Here is a 17562-nt window from a genome sequence, read left to right as displayed (position 1 = left end):
ACCGAGGAGAACATTGCATGCCCTGGGTTTTGCTCAGGAAAGCTAGCAGTCCGAAAGCGGCGCGTTTTCTCCAGCAGCGGGTCCCGCACGGGAGAGTGCAGCCAGCACGCATTCGGCTTCCTTCTCCAGGAGGCGAGCAGTAACTTCCTAAGCTTACCTCCATCTCTCCCCCGCCCTTCTTTCTGGTTTTCCGTCAGCGGGGAGGGGCCGCCCCCGGATGGATGGGGGATGTGAGGTGCAGGGAGTGGGGACCAGAGGGGGGTACTCAGCAGTTGGTGCTGCGCCATCCCTTCCCAGCAGGCGGCCCGGACACTGGTTCACTTCTCTCCCCACGCCTTCCCCTGGTTCACCCCCCTTCCTTCCCCTTTCTCCCTCTCTGTTAAGTCCCTCCCCCTCGCCATTCAAAAGGGCTGGCTCGGCACTGGCTCCTTGCAGTCGGCGAACTGTCGGGGCGGGAGGAGCCGTGAGCCGGAGCTGCACTCAGCTACCCGCGCGGCAAAGCGGAAGGCAAGCCAAACAGAGTGCGCAGAGTGGCAGAGCCAGCGGCGATACAGGCAGTACAGGCAGCCCGGGCTGCCTGAATAGCCTCAGAAACAACCTCAGCGACTCCGGCTGCTCTGCGGACTGCGAGCTGTGGCGGTAGAGCCCGCTACAGCAGTCGCAGTCTCCGTGGAGCGGGCGGAAGCCTTTTTTTTCTCCTTTTCGTTTACCTCTTCATTCTACTCTAAAGGCATCGTTAATAGGTAAGTAACCGGACTGGGTATCTGTACAGGGTGCTGCCAGGGAGGCGTGAGTTCCACACTTAGTGCGCGGACACTGTCCGCTGCCTGCCCCTGAGGTCTGAACTATGACAACGGGGTGGTTTTAAAGACGCTTCTACTATTCTCCCTTCCCCCTTCTCTTCCCAGGAGGTAAGAGAAAGAGCAAACCCCGGAGGTGAGCGCAGGGAGAATATCTTTTTGGCACCGCCACCGCTGCGCTTGGTTACTTTGGGAAAACTCTCACTTTTGTCAGAAATGTGTCGGCGCATGAATTTCCCCGACATTGGCTGTGCAAAAAGGTCTCTCCCTTTAATGGGTGCAGCCAGCTTCAGTGAGGCTGAGGGAAACTCTAAGATTGGGGCGGGTGTTGACAAAAGAGCACGTTCCGGACTCCCGAGTCGCCCGGCAGAGCGATCGGAGCTGAGGGGCGATGCCTCTAGCCGAGAAACTGTCCCCGGCCTCGCTGCGCTCCTCTGGGGGCTCGGGTTTGGATCCCTGCCAGGCTGGCTCCAACCCTTGAGGGTACGACCCTTGGCGCAGAGCGGAGAGCCAGGAGCGCACAGGGTTCCCGGTGCTGTTTCTCTTGGCGCTCGCCTCCCCGCCCTTCCTTCCCGCCCTATTTATGGGGCTATACTCAGCCAGCACCTGCTGGATGTAGAGATGGTAGGTGTGAGAAATACTGCCTATTTTTTTTTTTAACCAACTTATAATCTAGCCGGAAAACGGCATCATTTTCTCATTTTTAAAACAATGACTTTTCTAAGAGTATTGCCAGACATAAAAGGGTTCCCCTTTCTCTAAAGAAATGACTTGTAATCCCTTAGCCAAATAAATAAATCAATAAACCGCCCACCTATCCCATAAATAGATGGTGTTTTCTGAGAGAGAACCGAGAAACAGTTCACGTCCTCACAAAGGAATTCTTTTTCTTAAAGCGCGTAGCGATAAAACGGCTTTTTTTTTCCCGAGAAAAGTAATGTACCTTTTAAAAGAGATTCATCGGAAAATGTGACTTTTTAAAAGCGAGTAGCCGCAAACGGGTGCATTTTTTAGACTTTAGAAGAGCGGAGCGGCAGTCCGCCCGGGTTGCAGCTGGGACTTGCATCTGAGCGCTTAGTCGCAAAGGGACTGAGGGGTAGGCGGAGAGGTCACTTTCTCAGAGTGTATAGCCAGAGCCGCTTCCTTGCCTCTCCCAAGGAAAGACTTTTAAAGCTTAACCGAAGATGGGCCCTTTTGCTTCAGAATGATTTATTCCGCGTTCCTCTGCTTCACCCGCCTGCGGCTTAGGGTGTGGGGCGCTAGGCTGCTCATGTGAAGCGCTTATGGGTGAGCCCTAGCCTCTCCGATGCAAAATGGGGGCTAGGGGCTGGGAATTGTTATTTGCGCCACTGCGGCACACACCCACAAAGCAGAAACCGTGGGGAAGAGGGGCTAGGACAAAAGAAAAAGAAAGCTCAACAACAAACAAAATAAAAAATTTTTAAGTGTCCTTTTCTTGTGTGGAAACATCACAAAATGGGATTTAAATCCAGCCTAGGATCTGTTTGTACGAAGAAAAGTGTGTGGAAGAAACTGGTTGAAAATCCGGGTAGAAGGGGGAGGGGGCAGCAAAGATGGGGAGGAGGCGATGGTGTCATAGCAGTCTCCTGTGCGCTCTTAGCGCTGCAACCAGGAAACAACCTGAGGAGCATGCGGAGAATTCCGAACGCTGAGCACAACACCTGAGAACATAGCGGTGCTTTGTGACTTAAAGCGACCGTCTTCTTAGGCCCGCTAAAAAGTAAAACAGGTGTGACTCAAAATAGAAAAGGAAACGGTACTTGCGGGCACCCGCGCAACTTGGTAAAGACTGACGGAATTCCACTTTTAATCTTGTTTGAAACAAACTCTCGCAATCCCGGCAGGAAATTCCAGGGCCAGGGCTGGCCTTTCCTCTGTGGGTCTGTGTGTGTGAGTGTATGCGTGTGTGTGTGTGTCGCGGCGGGGATGGGGGTGGGGAAGCAATTGGAAGCAAGTCGAAGTAATAGTGTATGTACACGTTTCCCCCTTTCTTGCCTTTGTCTGGTTCATCATAGAGCGCGGACGGTGTGCGGGCGGTTTTGACGAAAGAACCGAGAGATGGATGCGCTAAGGTCTAAAGATACCTTTCTCCCTCGACTAAATTAAGAATTGCGCGTGCAGTTCCCAAAAGCCGAGTCCCGCTGCAGCTGCCAGGGCGCCACGCTCGCCAAGCGGCGAGGGAGCGCCTTTGCCTACCAGGCCCAAGAACCCTGTTCTTCAGTCGCCTTGGCAGGGGCAGCCCCTCCTTCTGGCAATGATGTCAGCTGCAGAGAGGCTTGGCCCGGCCGATAGGAAGCCGAGCTGCGAGTCCGACCCGCAAGCGCGAGCAGCCCTGCCCCGCGCGCTCCCTGCGCGCAGCCGCCCTCGTGTCCCTTCGGCCCTTCCTGGGTCCCGGCTCGCAGCCCCCGCCTTCCAGTCCCTCGCTCCTCAGAGGCGCACTAAGGCGCCGGAGGCGAGGGTGGCCACTGCTGGCGGCCCGCCGCGGGTTTTAAACCCGGAGTTCAAACCCGGATTTGGGGTCTTCCCTCCTCCATTTCCTCCTTTCCTCCGCGCCCCAGCTCTCTCCCTTTTTCAGCTTGCACCTTAACTATTCACAGTGAATTTACTTATTTAGCAACATTTTAGAGGGCAAGTGTTCCAGATGCAATAATAGTAGTAACCGGTGTTAAATTTCTGCTGTTTTCTCTCCCCTCGGGGGATAAAAAAGAAGGCTGTGAAGACCGGCCTCTTTAAAAACCCCGTGGCTGCTGCTTTGCCTGTCACAGAGCAAGCTCTCTAGAAGGCGGGGAGGGTCATCTTTCCCACAAAATTGTGCGGTGGGGGAGGGTTTGTAACCTTAGGCGAAAGCGCTGGCTGGGGAGTCCCCTTCACAGAAAGAAGAAACTGCAAACTGGAAGTTGCGGAAAGGCTGTATCCACTACTGCCATAGGGGAAAGACCACCATGCTCTTTATTTAGAGACACGCGCTCCAAATTGGGATGATGCAGGGATAGGTTTCTTTAAGACGGAAGCCCGCTGCGGCTTCCCTTCTGAGCTTGCTCTTCTAGTCTTAAGGAGCAAGCCCCTGCTTTGCCAAATTTTAGGCTAATCTGTTTTCCTGATTGCGGACAATTCCTTCTTCAGCTTTGGTAGAAGGGCCGCAGCATGCAGTTGGAGAAGGTTGCACAGGGCAAGAGGGAGGGGCAGAGGCAGGGCGTGTAGAGGCAACTGGCGCCTGGAGCAGAATTACCCTCCAAAGGAAAAAAAAAAAAAACCTTCAAGCGGTTTCGCAACAAACTGCTTACCTACTGTGTTTTGGTTTGGACGCAGGTGAGAGATGTGGGGAAAGGGAGCAGAAGCAAAGAATTACTCTGTTTTGTAAAAGTAGGATTTTTCCTCCTTCCTTTTCTTCTTCCCTTTGATGAAAAGCTTCCCTTTCATGACGTATAGCTGGCAGTAAACTTAAAGTTGCTGTGCGTCTGAAATACAGGAATGGGAAAGAAACTCCGACCAAGCATAAAACACACTCATTTTCTAGAGCTCGATCATTTACTAAGGGTTGAAATAAACTGTGCACCCCCAGTCCCTGCCCCTTCCCCTGACTCCCTGGCCTTTTAGTCACCGGAATGGATTCTGAAGGACGCCCAGGTAATGCTGGATTTCAGCAGCTGAAAGCCCTGGAAAAAGGGATTGCAGGTTTCACATTCTTCCTTCTCTTGGTATTCAAAACTTTATATTTTTTTGCAAGATAGAAATTCTTGATAGAGAGCTTCCAGACTGCTGGTGGCAGGGAAGAAATCTGGTTAAGAGATTCAGAAAGCAGAAAATTCTTTTTCTCTGCGCAAGCAGTCCACAACAGCCTTTAGCTAGGATTTATAAGATTCTTGGTGGAGAAGGGGGAGGCACATCGACAAGGAGAGTTTATATAAGCCACTGGCTTTGAGCTACATTGAAAAAATATGTATGGCAGCCACGTTTTCTTAGTGGGAAAGAATTATACAGGGAATGAAATTTTGAAAGCTAATTCTCTCCAAGAATCTTGCTTCACATTTTAAAGGAGGTGTCATCCCTGTATTTATTCACTGAAGAATCCACAAACTTTAATTAGTCACCTACTGTGCCAGACAATGTGCTAGGTTCTAGGAATACAAAAGAGAGTATGACAAACATGGCATGGGCCTCTTTGAGCCATGACACTCTTATAGATCTAGGATACAATGTGATAAATGGTGTAATTGAGCATAATGGAGGGAGGAATTCAGTTTTGTTAAGAGGTGGAGAAGAGGTTCATAAAGGAGGGAGAGGTCTGTAGTTTTAAAAATAGTCATTCCTGGTCAGTGGCTAGCCAAGAAATATATCTGGAAGGTCATTCCCCACACAGAATAAGTAAGGGAGGGCATGAGGGCTTGATGTCTTGTTACAAAGTTTAGAGGTATATGTGTATTTTGTAGACCTAAAACACCTTTGACGATTTTTTCCAGCAAATTTGTTAAAGTAACAACAACAAAATAGCCTGAGAAAACTGGGCAATAGATAGCACACAGTAGAAATATTATTGTTGTTTGCATTTAAATGAAGAATTGAATACATTGATGTATTACAGTAGAGAGTGGAGGCAAACATGTTAAGAAGGTAATGTAACATTCAGAAAAGAGGACAAATGAATGAATAGGGCCTAAAGCTAATCAGTATAACTAAGAAAGAAAGGAAGGCTACTTTGGGGAAGAACATTTCTCTTTAGGCATCATCATCTATCCACTTAGATCTTTTTACCATCTCACTTTCCCCATCCAGCCTTCAAAAAATTCCCCATCTTCCATCTATCCAGTAAACTCTCTGTGTCCTGGGGAGACCCCCACTCCTTCAGCAACTTGCAAGCACATTCATCTTCACCTCACCCCATTTTCTACACACATCCCTGCATCATCTCTGAACCCTACATCATGTAACAGTTTACCGACTCAGCCTTCTTTCTACAACCAGTTAGAGCCTCTTAATCTCGTCTTTTTCCTCCCTTTAGGCACTAACAAATAGCTGTATCTCGCTTATTTTTCCTCCTCTAAGTCAGCTATCCCCCGCCTCTTTCCGCTGCATTAATTATCCTGCTAATTTGTCTACTCATTTCCCCCTTTTACATCCTCCTCCCTATTAGCCACCTTAGATTGTCCTATCTTTCACTGACCTCAAAGAAGCTAAGGGGAAAGAAAAGCCAGCCACTCTACTTTAAACTTGCTTAGACTTGCCAAATTTTCTTCATCAAGGTTTCTTCCTTTCTGTGTCTTTTGCTGTTTTATTTCACACAAGACTTTTAGTGGAATTCCTTCAATTTGTTATATATTTTTATTATGCCTGCAAATGTCTGTTTTCCTTTCGTTGTGGCTAGGGATTCAAATATTGTACTTTGGGGAGTATTTCCAACCTTTCTGAATTTTTCACTGACACACTCCTGACACTGTTTCTCTGCATCCCATCCTTTCTGCTATATTCTCTTCCCCTGGGTCATTCCTTTTATATTTTCGGTGAAATTTTCTTATTTTTATTCCCTTCTCCCCTCTTTATTTTATTTTGTTTATTTATTTATTTATTTATATATATTTTTTTGCTTTGTGGGATTGGTATAGTGGCTCAAGTTTAAATATTTTGAGAAGGCAGCCCCCTCAGCAGACCCCCTCTGCCCACACACTGGATTTTAAGGCCTGTGTCAACGTGCGTTCATGTCAACATACAGTTACCAATGTTCAAAGGCAAAGGAGCCCTTGTTTGCTTTATTTTAACTGCATTCTTCGAAAATTATTTTTGTGTGTGTATAGTAAAGGTGCAATTCTCATATCGTCCTTCTCTGTCTACATTCAGTGGAATTGATTCAACATCGTTGGGAATTGGGAAGGGAAGAAAGAATGTGCTGTAAAAATACATTTTTCATCAAAGACATATATACATTTTACCTTTGGGAAAAATAAAATATTTTGGAACATTTAATTGGATTGACTTTATATTACAACATTCCAAATTACATGTCATTGTCTGAGCAGAGTTCTGTTATTTGATGACTTTATTGATCATTCAGTATCCAGAATGAAGAAAACTAGGTAAGATGTCTTGATGTTCCAAACTGGCTTGCAATGTTCAAATTAATCATATCTGAAATGGTGTTACTTTTCAATAGAAGTTCTTCACGAAGGCATCGTCTCTAAAATGTGGTCATCTTTTGTTAGGAGAAAACATCAAATGACCTATGTGCCATGATCCCTCAAGATTTATTCTCTGTGCAAGGTTCATTGTAAAATAAAGGTTTATCAAATAGAGAAAGCTATTTTAGATTGAAAGTGTCTTTTGATATTCAGTTACATCTGGGGAAAGACTGCATTCTCATTATCAAACAGCACCAAAACATGGGAAAAACAGTATTTTTCAATTACTGTTTGGAATTTGAGGAGTGGCTTGCCAGAAATTATAAATGTACCTGTTATCTTTTTGCAATCTAAAAATCCTCAACTGTTCAAGGATTTAAACTGCCCTTTTAATTGTCTCTAATGTGTTAAGCATTGGATCAATATAATACATATTAAGACAAAGAACATCAGTGGCTATAACTTTTGTTTCCAGCCCAAATCTGAAAGAATGATTTTTGTACACCTGCTCTCTTGAATGTGTAGATTTGGGTAAATAGGAGGAAAGGAAAATGAAAGAAGGGAATAAATTCCGGAAGAATATTTTTCTCTGTTCAATAAAAACTGTTTTAATAATCTAACTTTTAGCATGACAATGATACAATTAATTTGCTGATGGATTTTAATTAAACTAAAGGAAAAGTCATTTCTTTTAAAAATCCTTAAGTGATTAGACTGCAAATTGAGATTTTAACTCATTATAAAATTCAGTTACTATAATCACATAAAATGAAATTAAAAGATTGTTTTCCGTCACCTTTATTTTGATTCATTCTTTAACTCCTTCAATATGTATAGTATTTTATATTTTTATATCATTTAAAAAGTTATTTTATTTTAGTCTCATAAAAATTTTTGAATAGAAAAAGAAGGCATGGTTATACCCATTTTGTCAATGGGGAGACTGAAGTTCCCACTGATGAAATCAGCTCCCTAAGGATTTCCAGAATTAAGAGGGGAAGCCTCAAGAGGATTGATGGTCTTTAGTCTCCAAGCCAGGTCTTTTCCCAACATCCCTTCTTGCCTCTCTTGTATCTTTAAGTATATGTTGTCAAAGTTCTGAATGTAAAAAGCAAAACATATACTGTGTTTTGGATTAAAAAGTAAAAATTTCAAAGATGAGTATATTCAAATACATTAAAATAAGTTTGTCAGTTAATTTTCTACCAGCATTATATTCTCTTATTTAGTGTCTTTGTGCACTAGGCTTTGTAAAAATATGATTTCATATATATTATTTATAATATTATTTATAATATATATAAAATCATAATTATATATTATTTATATATGTAATATATATTAATTATGTATATTAAATGGTAGAACTATTGAAATGTTAACAGTACATGCTCATACGCTTCTTCCATTTTGTTTACAAAGTAATTTAATTATGACACATCATAATGACAGCCCAAAAAGTTTGAGTTTACTTAATGTAGCAAATATTTAGTGCTATATCCTAGTATCCTACTGTCATTTTTTTAGAACACCTGTATTTTTACATAAGATTTATTTTAGGGGATGTTTGCCAATGATTTTTAGGTAGTGTTTTTTTCCTGACATGACATTTTGGAAGCAGCATATCTTTGGTAATCAGTTGAGTGTGGGTTTGTATCATATCAACCAAAAGGATATTAAATCCCCAAAATACAAATCATTGTTTGTTGTCTTCAGATTACAAACTCTTTTTAGGTACAGTGAGAGCAGGGGTTTGAATTGTGTGAACACAAGATCTTGTATGATTTATGTTTTATTGGTGTCTGGAGAGTGACCTTGGGCCAAAACCTTCACCTCCCTGGACTTCAATTTCTCCAAAAGTAAAATGAAGGAATTGTAAGTTATTTCAAGGCCCTTTGCAAAGGGAAAAAAAAATCCTGTGATATTTTACAGAAAGCAGTAGACATCTAGGACATTCTTTCCTTGTCCCTTGGCTCTGCACTTATTGTCAGTTTGACTGTATTGATTCATTAACCATCAATAACTAAAGACCTATGGTTTGTCCAGCATTGCAATACTTTAAATGTGAAGGGTGGCCCTTAAGGAAATTTCAGAGGGTACTGTCTTTGAAAAACTTATATTCTAATAGGGCTAAAACAACAAAGTAATTCAAAAATGAATGACAGCAACAACAAAGTAATATATAGTCACATTAAATTGAATTCAACAAGTATTCATTGTCACTCTACATTACAGCACACCAAGTATGGTGCAGGTTTTGTAGACTCTGGAAGTGGAAGGCACCAGAAAGATAATTTAGTCCAAACCCCTCAGTTTACAGATAAGTAAAGGAAGTCTCAGGGATGGGATGTGAGTGCTACAGGAGTTCATGTAAAGTACCCGGTGATAGCATGAATTAATTTAATTCCACACACATACTTGTACCCTGCTTTCCAATGTGTTTAGAATTTTAAAACACCATCATGTAGGGTTTTTTAATTACCTTTGCTCAAATTTAATAATAGTATCTTATCAGAAAGTTAAATGTATCCAAAACTTGTTCGTTTGTTTGTTTTTGGTTGCAGTAAACAATTTCCCACTCTGGCTCAGATCTAGAAAATACTGTTTCCCACATTTAGTTTTGAAGAGAGATTATTAAAAGCACATGTATTGTGCATATTATATTATAAAACATAAAAAGTGATGTTTTGATATGGAAAACAAGTGAACGGATTCAAGTATCAATGCATTAAATATTTTAATTTTTTTAAAAAATGACTGGAAAAGCCCATTTACTTAAAATGGCTAGGAATATACATTCCTGGAAGGATGGTTTTATTTTTATAAATGCATATTTACCCTAAATAGTTAAATACACATTTACTTTAGGCTTTAAATGTAATCTGGGGAAGATTTTGAGTGCATTCTCTAAAATTTGATGTTTGCTACATAATCTCATTCTCTATGTCAGGGCATATGTGTGTTTGTTAGGGAGTATGGGCCAGGCAAAGGTAGGCAGGAGAATTATGACAAAGCAAAACTTTCCTTTCTTTCCTGAGTAATCTTAGACTGCTTTATTTTACTTTGTGACAGAGAGGAAGAGGTGAGGAGAAAGGAAATCAAATAGAGAAGAAAGAGAACTACCAGAGCGTTGGATGATAGGGCCTGATTTTCAGTTTAGTGTGAAATATGCAAGCTTTTTGAAACTGCCTTGGATAGCTTCTCTCTTTTACTTCTCATATTGTATATTTAGAATACCTTAAGTGTTGGTTGGTCGCGGTGGCTCAGGCCTGTAATCCCAGCGCTTTGGGAGGCTGAGGCGGGCAGATCACGAGGTCAAGAGATCGAGACCATCTTGGCCAACATGGTGAAACCCCGTCTCTACTAAAAAAAATTACAAAAATTAGTTGGGCGTGGTGCTGTGTGCCTGTACTCCCAGCTACTCGGGAGGCTGAGGCAGAATCACTTGAACCCGCGAGGCGGCGATTGCAGTGAGCCAAGATCGCACCACTACACTCCAGCCTGGCTACAGAGCGGGACTCCGTCTCAAGGAAAAAAAAAAGGAAAGAAAGAAAAGAGAATACCTTAAATACCTTAATTGTTATTTGATGGTTGTTTGCTAGGTTGTGAGAATCAAAATCTTCCAAAACGTGAATACATTAAATTTTTTTAAAGAGAGCATTAAGAATAGGTAATAAACTCACACACCGAACACACACAAACAGGACAAAACCTTTACGTGAGAGCTCATCAGGCAGAATTTCCTTTGCCTTTCTTTTTAGATCGGGAAAGAATTTGCTCAGTTTGACAGTGACCCTTTACCCTTCAGTCTGCCTCTACAGTTCTTAAAGCTTTCCTTGTCTGCAGCCTTTCTTAGTCCATGAATTCAGTTTTCGCATCCATAAAATAAAGCAGTTACAACATATGCTGACCATTTTATAATGGCCATGAGTGCAAAGCAGGATTACTTAAGAAAGAGCATTTGAATTCATTGAAAGTCGCAGACATTTTGAATGCCTCAGAACTGCATACAGGAGTAAACAGATAAGGGAATATAAGGCTAATGCTCAAAAATTGGGTAGTTGGCATATATAACAGAATCAAAACACTTTAGAAAGAAATAGAACCAATATACAATTACTAATCAATCAGCATCACTGCTAACAACTTGTTATTTTAAACTGCAGTTTCTAGGAAATTACATTCTATTCCTGTGCTTCTCAAACTTTAATGTGCAGACAGATCATCTGGAAATGTTAAAATGCAGATTCTGATTCAGTAGATTCTAGGTGAGGCTGAAATTCTGCATTTCTAACAAGCTCCCTGTACACATGGAAGCTGCTGCCTCTCAAACTACAGTTATCCAAAAGGGGCTAATTCATAGTCTGGTAAACAAACATGATAAAGATGAAGTAAGCCAAGGGTAACAGGATTTCTTAAAAAAAAAAAAAAATAGGTATGTGCAATGGATGAAAGTTTTAAATTCAAATAGATTTACAATTATTTGCATGTAGAGGTTAAATTTGATTTTAACCTTTGGTATGATTATATTGGTTGAAGCTGTAGTTCAGAATAACAACCAGTTGCTTGTTCATTTTACAGTCAAATCTATTTCATGGACACTTTGTACATATGATTATACCATTTCAAAAATGAAAACCATTCATCATACAGTGTCAATAGTGTACCAATATCTTAAAATCTTTTTAAAGAAATCCAAAAGCTCTGAGAAGTCTTAGTATAGTATAGATCCCTAAAGATAATTGGTTTGTGGAATATCAAAATTGAACATATCAGCTAATCATTCAGATTTTAGAGTAAAATGGTCAATTAGATTTTCATTTACCTGGTTTGAAGACCTTTTTTTATTTTCTTGTTAGTATTCACATTTTGCAGAACAACAACAGCAGCAACAACGAAAGACACTTGGTAGAGATTATTTTGTATTTGCTATCTCAAAGAAAAAGGGCCTCAAAATGGGAACAAATGGTAGATTAGACACCATGCTAACCACTTTCCTCACAACTAGACTTTTATCTTAGAATACAGCAGAATAGTCCCTTAATCTAAGTGAAACTTTCATGCATTATCAGTTTAGGAAAACTTTCATAGTTCACATTTCTTTATGTGCAGCTCAGAAACAGTATCAAATTAAAACAAATGACATTAAAAGCAACCATTGCAATAAGTGCAAATGTTTAAATTGTGCTTGTTAGAAGACATGGTGTGGTTCTAGCAGGGTTAGGAAAACAACTGAAAGTTTTCACTTCAGCTTTGGAATTAACGTCTTAATTGTACCATTGAGATTCAGAAGTCATCACCTTCCCAATGAAACTGAAATAGTCTTTTCTAAGCTCTCATACTTACAGGAACAGCAAAGCTTGTTTAGTGGTAATAATTTGAGGATCTCAGTGAGATAAAGGGCCAATTGGATTAAAATGTTTTTGTAAGTGCTAAATGAACTTGAGTGTCTGCCAAAATTGCCTTGGATTTCATTACTCTTAACATTACTTAATAATGTTAAGCTAGTGCCCATGTGGGTATGAACCCTACTCTTGCTACCAGTTTTCTGTATTGGTCTGTTCTTGCATTACTATAAAGAACTACCTGAGACTGGGTAATTTGTAAAGAAAAAAGGTTTAACTTACAGTTCTACAGGCTGTATAGGAAGCATGGCTAGGGAGGCCTCAGGAAACTTACAATCATGGCAGAAGGCGAAGAGGAAGGAGTCACGTCTTACATGGCCAAAGCAGGAGGAAAGGGGAGCAGGGGCAGGTGCCAGACACTTTTAAACAACCAGAACTCATGAGAACTCACTCATTATCACAAGAATAGCAAGGGGAAAATCCACCCCCATGATCCAGTCACCTTCCACCAGGCCCCTCCTTGAACTCTGCAGATTAAAACTGGACATGAAATTTGGGTAGGTACACGAATCTAAACCTTATCATTTAAGCATAGACTGTTTCCATGTACCTAATGGAGCACGTATGGCAGCCAAAATACCCTATATCTCTTTAGAATTTTTTATTGAGAGGGAAAATCCAAAATATACAAAAAGGAAAAGAAATATAAGAATCAAGACAAAACAAACAGAAAGAAAAACATCTTTATACTCCATTATCAAAGAATAAAGAAGAAAACTTACTCTATGGTAAGTAGAAATATCAGTTCTGTGAACACAATCTGTTCATGTTCTAAGACAAGAAACAATTGAGTTAATTTATAATGGCATTAAAATAAAAAATCATATGTAATGAAATACATGTAAAAAATCAGACTATCTCAGACTCATAACTGGAAAAAATATGAAATAACTTCTTGGCCTAATCTAGCAAATACTAGAATTGTTCAAAATATTAAACAAAATAATGGTGTCAGAGTATTCCAATTCAGTTTCATAACTTTAAGTCAGTTATATTTCCAGGTTCAGAATCAATCTGAGTAGATCTTAGAATGAGTTTAGTTTTAATTACAGGAAACTATTGCATAACTTGATGAAATTTTCATCATAAATCACATACTTGAAGAACAGATTTTAAAGAGATGGCAGTGAAAGTTGAGCAATATTAGCCAGAAGACAATACCATATAATATATACTAAATGTCTAAGTACTTACAATTGCTAATAATATGATAGGATCACAAAAGAGTTAGTAAGAACATTCAAGGAACTGGATTGATTATATTCATTAGGAAAAAAATTACAATTCTGAGTTACAATTAGGTTCCAGGATAAGGATTGACAACTCAAATAAGCATCCTGTTTCAGAGAAATGGAAGACGCTTTGAGAACATGATATCCAGTATTTCCTTTAAAATATCATTACACTTTATATATTATTTATATCCTATACCAACGATAGCAACTATTAGATTGATGCAAAAATAATTGCAGGTTTTCACATTAATAGATCACCCAAGAACATGCTTTGGTTTTAACTGAAACTACTAAGTTTTTGAAACAGGTAAACTAAAAATCAAAGCAGATTTATCATGAAATTTAACACAAAAACTAAAGAAAATACTAGAAATAGCACTTTGCAGTAACTACTAAAGGCAATATCACTAATATCACAGATTTTACTATGTAAATAATTACATTACCACTTTTAAATTGCTTTCATTGCATTTTAGGGTACTCTGGCAGATTTTGTCTCATCTGAATCTCACAACAGTTCTGTGAAACGGGTATTGCATATATTATATATTTTTAGCATATGAGGAAGGAGGCAAGACAAGTTTTTCTAGTCTTAAAATCACATACCTTTTAGGTGTCAGAGACAGTAGTAGATCCTTGTTCTTATCCCTGGAATAATATTTGTTTTATCAGCTAATATATGCACCAATTTATTATGTTCAAGTATAATTAAGGGTATATATTAAATAAAAATTTAGAATATATTTACTTTTTTAGGAGTTTTAAATTTGTATTAGAAAGTTTCAGTGAGCACTTACTGAATCTTATTTGGCAAAACTATTGTAATATCCTTGACTTTAGTAATTTAAAACATATGATAATATAACTATACAATTATACAGTAGTCAATAGTGGACTAGGAAATAAGGATGTTATCACATTGAACAAGAAAGGAATACTAACTTGGAAAACAAATTAGGATTTGGTTCTATTTTCAAATAGTTTCAGAAACCAGAGTCAAACTCCAAAGGATTGTCTTCTCTGTGAAGATAAAAATATTTGAGATAATAGGTCTAGAAGGAGAGTATTTGGGAGCAAAAAAGAAAATTATGGCTATGGGATGGCTTAGATATAGAATGTTAATAATACACTAAAGTGTATTACTCTGGCTGAGTACTGGCAATGCTTGATCACAGAACTTTGGTAGGTTTCAAGTTTCTAATTTTATTTGAATTACATTCAATCATTTCCATAACAGATTTCTGTAATAGTAGTTAACCATGTGGGGTGAATAGTTTTATCCACTGAACTCATACTTTGTTTTCCATTGGAAGAACTAGATTATTAGAAACTATTACAAACATATATTTTGCTATTAGAGAAGCAAACTGTTTAGTTTCTCTAGTGAATACCATGAATTAATTAGTAGACTTAAAAGTATAAATGATGACACATATTGTGCTGAAGTGCTATTGAATATAAGAAAAACACTATCCTTATTGTAAAGTTTCCTTAAAACTACAGTTCTACATAAATGTGATATTTATTAGTGAATGTTTTCTTGAAAGAAGCCTTAACATATAACCATTTAACACTTCAAACAACCCTGTGGATTAGCTGGGGCAGACGTTTTTATCCTCCCTTTCTTTTGTCCATTTCTGTTTTTCAAATGAAGAATTGGGCTAGTCCAGATTAGCTAAATGACTTGCCTAAAGTCATTATCAATTTAGTCAGGAGTAACTAAAGATTCCATGAGATTTTCACCATTGCCATGTGGACTGAGTTACTGGTGGTAGATAATTTAACCTAGGAATTATGTAGTGATTTGAGATTTTTAATAAAGGAAGGAAAAGGAAGGAAATGTTTCTTAGGTACAGAATCTAGATTAGGGATAGCATTTCTTTGCAAAAAAAAAAAATACAAATTGTGATGAGATATTCAGGTTCTACTGATTTAGCAATACACTGAGGTAAATCATAACTAGCAGTGTTTTGATGAAAATATACTTAATTGTTTGTTGTTGGGATTTTCTTTCTGTTGTCATTATTAGTGGTTCCAAATGAAGAAAGTAAGAATGATTGTAGTGAAATGCATGTTCCTAGGCATTCTATAATAACCTGGAATTTCTAGTTTGTTTGATTTTCCTATTTTTACTCAGGAAGGTGATATGGTTTGGCTCTGTGTCCCCATCCAAATCTCAGCTTGTAGCTCCTATAATTCCCATGTATTGTGGGAGGGACCTGGTTGGAGATGATTGAATCATAGGGGTGGGGCGGGTTTTCCTGTGCTGTTCTCATGATAGTGAATGGGTCTCATGATATGTGATGGTTTTAAAAATGGGAGTTTCTCTGCACAACCCCTTCCTTTGCCTGCTGCCATCCATACAAGACATGACTGGCTCCTCCTTGCCATCTGCCATGATTGTGAGGCTTCCCCAGCTACGTGGAACTGTGAGTTCTCCATTAAACCTCTTTCCTTTGTAAATTGCCCAGTCTTGGGTTTATCTTTATCAGCAAGTTGAAAACAGACTAACACAGAAGGTCATTTTTGATATTTTTTTGTCTTTGTGCATAACTTGTGCCTTTTTGGAAGTAACTTAAAACACAAATACCGTTTAACTATGAGCTATGAACAGTTACACCTACTGACTTAATGTGTGTTGTTTTCCAGAAGGTTCCATTCCGTTCGAAGTGACTTGCCCAAGGTCACAAAAGCAACTTAGAGGCAGTCTGGAATAGAATCTAGGTCTCCCTGGTCAGTGTGCTTTTCACTAGATCGCCTGTCACATCTTTCACCATAGTAAAAGGGCTTATGTACATTTTTAAAAATCACATGTGTAATGATCATATAGCCTGAAATAGTCCAAAGTGTTAAAACTAGTTTTGGTTATCGATTTGAATAGTAAATACCAAACTAATGTGTGTTAAATAGTAAAATGGTGACTCTTTTTCAACACATTAAAGACATAAAAATACTAACTCTAATTTTCTGAATGAAGCTTAAATTTTATAAAGCAGTGTTACATACGTTATAGCATTTACCATCTTGAATGTTAGGTACATCTCCTACATGAGGTTTTATGGTACAATTTGAACTTTAAATTTTACTGAAATGTCACTATAATACTTTACTGCAACTTAGATCTCTTTTGAGTCCAAGAAGTTTGTTTTGCAGAAATTCTGTAAAAACAGTTTTATAGTCACCTTAATTTTAGTAGCAGATCCCTATGACTTAAGACCCCAAAATACATTAAGGTAAAGTTTTAGTGTTCCATAAACACTACCAATCATTCAATTTATGGAATTTAGGTTTTGTTTATTTACAGAAAATTAAATATTTGCCCCGTTTTAAATATTTTAAATGTGTTTGCTCTATTGCTAAAAGTGTCTACCACATTAAACTTTTAATAGATTAATGGAATGGAGTTGTAAACTATTCTTCAGTAAACACACCTTTAAAGATCATGCTGTTCTCAAAATATAAATTAACAAGTTTTGGCTAAGTTCAAGGAAGTAGTATAAAAGCCAGCAACCTCAGTTATATTTTAGTCTTGTTATATTTGTTTGAACGAAAATTTATCTTACATAGCTATCTCTTTTTTTCCAAAATGTAAAAGAATTTCCTTGTGAACAGACAGCATTTGATCTAGCAAAAGTTATTGGTCTATTAACTTTTTTGTTTTCTTTTCTACCAGAGCCATGTATTCCTACTGCATAGCATACATTTTTAGAGTAAATTATTTTAAGAAATAATTTGAATGTCTTTAATTTTCAGAGAAAATTTTAGGTGTAGGTTTTTAATTGCATAACTATTTTGAAACTACTATATAGATAAATTTTAAAATTTTATTAATGTGGTGAAAAAATTCAATGAGGAAGAATCTCCTTGATTCAGAAGCTACTGAAGACAAACAAGTAAAGTTGGAAATTATTAAGGGACTAAAAGGGCAGAAAAATTGTCAATATCATTTTCTTATCTAGATATAGCTGACTTGATAAACTGATTATTAAAA

At 38.7% G+C, this 17562-nt stretch overlaps 1 protein-coding gene across 1 annotated transcript in view; it reads left to right on the top strand.

Moving 5' to 3' along the window:
- Positions 1-317: 317 nt before the first annotated feature.
- PCDH11X (protocadherin 11 X-linked) overlaps positions 318-17562 on the top strand; it is an 820557-nt gene continuing 803312 nt past the window's right edge. The window contains exon 1 of the mRNA XM_011937280.1: positions 318-743. The gene's annotated coding sequence lies outside the window, so the exon portion shown is untranslated. The remainder of the gene's footprint in view (positions 744-17562) is intronic.

The sequence above is a fragment of the Colobus angolensis genome, unplaced genomic scaffold (genome assembly GCF_000951035.1).
Source record: "Colobus angolensis palliatus isolate OR3802 unplaced genomic scaffold, Cang.pa_1.0 Scaffold161, whole genome shotgun sequence".
Taxonomy (NCBI): domain Eukaryota; kingdom Metazoa; phylum Chordata; class Mammalia; order Primates; family Cercopithecidae; genus Colobus; species Colobus angolensis.
The sequence above is the reverse complement of the archived record's forward strand: the minus strand, read 5'-3'. Positions and strand labels throughout refer to the sequence as shown.